The 5,371-nt window shown below is 40.2% G+C and overlaps 1 pseudogene; it reads left to right on the top strand.

Annotated features, from left to right (window-relative positions):
• Window positions 1–3,800: 3,800 nt before the first annotated feature.
• LOC149223927 (putative phospholipid-transporting ATPase 7 pseudogene) lies at window positions 3,801–4,870 on the top strand (annotated as a pseudogene).
• Window positions 4,871–5,371: the final 501 nt, after the last annotated feature.

Here is a 5,371-nt window from a genome sequence, read left to right as displayed (position 1 = left end):
ACATAGGACATATCATTTTGCAATGTTACACCTAATCTCTTGATCCAACCTTTGGAGAGCAACATGCCAAACTTGGGGGGTACATCTGCTACCACAATATCCATCGTCATGCTCTTCATGGGAAACTAAGACAAGGTGATGGCTAGGTCTTTGATTAATCCCAAACATTTCACTTTTCTAGAGTCAAAAGAAAATAGATCATGATAAGACTTGGTAATGTCAAGACTGAACTCATCTATGACAGCCTTGGGCATTAGATTATGGCTGGCTCCTGTGTCCAGAAGGCAGTTGTGAAGGATTTTGTCATGAATAGTCAAAGAGACATAGAATGATGGGGAGCTGTCATCACAATTTTCAATCATTGGGCTGAGAACAACAACTGGTTTGTCGTCTTGCATATTTACATAGTCAGTGGAGGCTTGGATGGCTTTAGGCTCAAGGGCCTCGAGGATAGATCTCTTGAAGGACTCATTCTTCACTAGTTCAATTAGAGGTATATGTATGCTTAGCTTCTGAATTTCTGATTCAAAATTGAAAGGAGAAGGAGACTTGTCAAGGCCTCTTACCTTGTGGGCTGGAGCTTTGAGGATGATGGGATCAATTGCCAGTCGATCTGCTTATTAGCTTGCTGTATTGCAGGGACGACAACTCTCTAAACATGAGTTTCCTTGGCATTATTCCTCTTCGACCTCAGATCATATTTGTGTTGATCATCAGTTTGCAGAACAACTCCACCATCCCACTCTTGGCTGATCTGGTCATTGAATAATGACTTTTCATAGGCAGCTGAAGTAAAAAAGGAGGCACTGCCTTTGTCTTCCAGACAGTGGATCTCATCATCTTCTTCAAACTGTTGTTCTTCCATGACTACATTCTGGAAAGGGGTCTTCACCCTTTGGTCTTCATTGGCATCTTTGCTTCTTTGCAGAATTTGCAACTGCTCATTAGCTCTTCTATATGGATTTGGATTTCTAGGAGCAAAGGTATTAGGAACTCTTCCTTTCCCAGGGTGCTGCTCAACCTTTAATTTGGAGATTTCAGAGGCTAATGACTCCATCATCTTAGTCATTTTATCTATCTTGGGATCTGAAGATGTTGAAGATTCGCCCCTCTGTCTCCTTCTATCAACAATCCCCTTGAGCTTCTCTGTAGCCATGATGTTTGATTCTACTTCCAAGACTGCATCCTACATATCAGCCAAGGTAGCACATCGTCTCTCCCTCAACAGTAGACAGAAGTCAACATCAAAGGCACTGGCATAGGTGAGTTTAGCAGAGGTAATGGTGGGTTTTACTTCAGCTAGTATCTTACTGTACATGCGATTAAACCTCTTATTAAAATCAGACAACAACTCACCATTTTCCCTCTTTAAGTTCCCAAACTCGGTGTGGTAGTAGAGTAGATCCTTCTTATCCCCCCAATGCTTTAGGAATGCATCAACTAAAGCCTCAATATCTGCTATAGAACTTGGGGTCAATTCTCTAAACCATTTTCTAGCCTCTCCATCTAGACTTTGGACAAAGACTCTCATCCATACATCATCTTCACTAATGTCCAGGTTATCAGCATAGCTATAGAATGATTCAAGATGTTCCTCAGCTGTAACACCTTCAGTCCCAGTGAACTTAGGCATATACTTATGATATTCTCCAGTAGGTATGGCATTCAAAGGAGTGGGTAGTACTAGAGGTCCATACCTAGCAGCTATGATTCTTTCCATTTTGGTAGGTGCTTGTGGACGTGCCATAGCTGTGGGGGCTATAAGGGTATTGGAAGTCTGAATGACAGAGGGTTGATGAGTGACTGATAGGACTAAAGGAGTATGATGGATAGGAGGAGAGGCTTCCTTTGGGCTTACAACGAAAGAAGAACCTAAAGAATAAGGAGCTTTATGAATCTCTGAGATTTTTTCTTCACTGCTAGTATTAGATGTTATACTCTCAACATGTATTTGTTCTATTACAAGATTTTCTTGAAGAGATATAGAATATTGTTTAGAGATACCTGAACTTGATGCTCCTTTCTGCAATGCCTTTCTTTCTTTGATGATTTTTTCAGGGTCAGGTACTGGGTCAGCTTGTGGCTTCTAAGGATTTCTCCGAGTATGCCTCACAAACTGAGCTAGAACTATGAAGTGGAGTCGCCAAGAGGTTCATCCTCCAGTAGAGTCGCCAGATAGATGACTACAACCCAAATAGTGTCCAGACTTTGTCTATCATCAAAGCTAGATCTGTGTCATCTCCCAGGGAAGCTGAGCTTCAATCTCCTCTCCCCGGCAACGACGCCAATTATGTTAGCACTCCAGGGAACTCTCCTAGGTTGTAGCTCGGAGATACCTGGTAACATATAAATCTTCAATATCGTTCTTTGAACTATTGGAATGGATTAGGGCTCGGATCAAGTCAGATGACTGTTTCAACTCTTTTTTCACTCAAGACATGCATGAACACCCTCAGCTTGACAAGACTTTTGACCATTAATGCTCAATAGTTTATAGATTCAATGGATAAGTGGAGAATCCTGACTGTACCAATAGATGCATACATAAACACATATGAATGGCTAGCTACAAAAAGCTTATGAAGCTTGCAAATCTAATTTATCAACGCAGAGATAAGATGACAGTTATCTAGCATTAGACGCAGAAGAAACATGAATAACCTATTCAAGTGCAAGCTTAGAACAGAGGAGAAGATGGCGATTGAACATGTAACAGCAAAAGAAGCTTGTATTACTGGAATGAAGATGAGACACAGGGAGGAATAGAGTATCCACAGTCTCCGAAAGTTGAACCCTTATTCCCTCCAACTTTCAGCCATTTATAGGCTTTTTACATACTCTCAAACTCTCTGAGGCTCGAGATGTCTTAATCTATCCCCTCTGTCTGCTAACTACCTGATGCCATAACTCGACAAACATGAGCTCAGAGAGCTCTGTTTCTAACCAACATGGCAATCAAATTTTGTTAATTTCGCCGCGCTGTTAGGTGGTTCACTCTTGTTAGCACGTTCCATGATCATTTTTGTTGGTTCGGTTGCATTGTGTTGTTGTTTTTTTCCCTTTCGACCATGCATTCTGTTATTTCAGGCGGTGGAGATCAAGCCAAGGAAGAATAGATGAGAGAGTGCACAGGAGCCGTCAGAGCGATATGATCAATGGACAAGATCATATCACAGAGATAGAGGAATTGATATCGCATTAGCGGATTTAAAAGCGAAAGGTGAGAGGTGAAAGGTTGGCGGACAGTGCGATGGGATTGCGATAAGCCGATGGACGACTAAGCGATGCATGATAGCCGTTGGATCGGCGAATGAAATGGACGGCGGAGACTGATCTGATTAGAGATCGGAGAATGGAGGGCGCAACGGAAAGGAGATGAACCGAGAGCGGACTTGCTGATATTTATGAGCGTGGGTGTATAATTTTTGAAGTCCAAGTTATGGCCAAAGTGGCGCAAGAGGAGACGTGGACCATCAAAGCTAAAACATGGGACATTTCCGTTAAAATAGCAGCACTGCACCTCAGGGCTAACACTTACTAAAAAGGAAAATGAGTTTTAAGAAAATGTAGAACATTACTTTGCTTGATTGAGAGTGGGGGAGAAAATCCTTATAGAAACCTGGTTGCTCAATCGACCTTAAGCGCTGGTCAAGGAGGCATCCCACGTGCTAGAACCCTTTCCATATTCTCTGACTACTCCTTTAAGCGTCGCTTGAAATGGTCAGATTTTCTCAGGAAACCCCATGTAAGTCGTTGGTTAAGTTACATTTGGTGACAAGAAATAGTGTCCCCTGATTCAAAGCTCTCCCAGGAAACCACATAGTAACCCCATGTAAGTGGCCAGATAAATCACATTTAGTGACAAGAAATAGCAACGATTGATTCAAGCTCTCACAGGGAAACCACACGTAATATAAAGCGTCTGAGAGATTTAAATTCTCAAATTGGTAGAAGGAATATTGTACTACAATATATGCAACCGGACTTTCTTTTTACATTGTCGTCTGAAGATTCGATTTATGGATCAGTAAGACATTTTTATGTCCTTTTCTTTTTACAGTGTCGTCTCATGATGTGATTTATGGATTAGTAAGACATTTTTATATCTTGCAGGATAAGGAGGTGAATAATCGAATTGTCAAAGTTCATGCAAAGGATGGTAACTTTGTTGAATAAGAGTATAAAATTTTGATGGTAGGAGATGTAGTGAGGGTGGAGAAGGATTCTTTTTCCTAGCCGACCTTTTCTTATTGTCATCAAGCTATGAGGATGGTGTTTTCTATCTTGAGACAATGAACCTTGACAAAGAGACAGATTTAAATTTAAAGCAAGCATTGAAAGTGATAACAAAATTGCATAACAATGAAAGTTTCCAATCCTTTAAGGCTTTTATCAAATGTGAGGATCCAAACCCAAGCTTGTACACATTTTTTTAGCGGTATGGAATATGATGGTCAAACCTATCCTCTGTCATCTCAACATATTCTTCTTAGAGACTCAAAAGCTCCTCAACACAGAATATATCTATGGTGTGATAAGTTTTAGTGGACATGATACAAAAGTGATGCAAAACACGATTGACCCACCATCAAAGAGAAGTGGGATTGAGAGGAAAATGGATAAAATTATTTATTTCTCCTTCAATATGTTGGTTTCGATTGCATTGGTCAGTTCAACAACCTTTGGTGTCAAAACTAGGGATGACATGCTAGATTGGTGGGACTTAAGACCGAATGATGCAAATGCTTATTTTAATCATGCCAAACCAGCGTTAGCATCACTTTTGCACTTTGTGACAACACTTATCCTGTATGGTTACCTCATCCCAATTTCTCTCTATGTATCAATAGAAATTATGAAGGTCCCATAGAGCATGTTAATTAAAACTAGGGATGACATGCTAGATTGGTGGGACTTAAGACCGAATGATGCAAATGCTTATTTTAATCATGCCAAACCAGCTTTAGCATCATTTTTGCACTTTGTGGCAGCACTTATCCTTATGGTTACCTCATCCCAATTTCTCTCTATATTCAATAGAAATTGTGAAGGTCTCATAGAGTAGCCTATTTTACCCAAAAATATGGAAAATCTTGCCAGACTTTGAAAAAATTTAGTAATTTTTTTTGGAAATTCAGATTATAGATGTCAAGTGACAACTTTTGGTGCCCTGGATTGATTTTTGATGGTGTTGAATCCATTTTTGATGGTGTTGAATCCATTTTCACCGTTACAAGATTAAGCACTAATCAAATTTTTTTGGGAAAAAATAATGGGATTCTGAGGATTTTTTGGCCGTCCACGACAAAATTGATTCCTCGGTAAACAACACCTGTTTATTAAGAGGCAAAATTGATTCCTCGGTAAACAA

This window comes from Pinus tabuliformis, chromosome Q, assembly GCF_031772625.1.
Source record: "Pinus tabuliformis cultivar Carrire ecotype Pingquan chromosome Q, CPIR1, whole genome shotgun sequence".
Classification (NCBI taxonomy): domain Eukaryota; kingdom Viridiplantae; phylum Streptophyta; class Pinopsida; order Pinales; family Pinaceae; genus Pinus; species Pinus tabuliformis.
The sequence above is the reverse complement of the archived record's forward strand: the minus strand, read 5'-3'. Positions and strand labels throughout refer to the sequence as shown.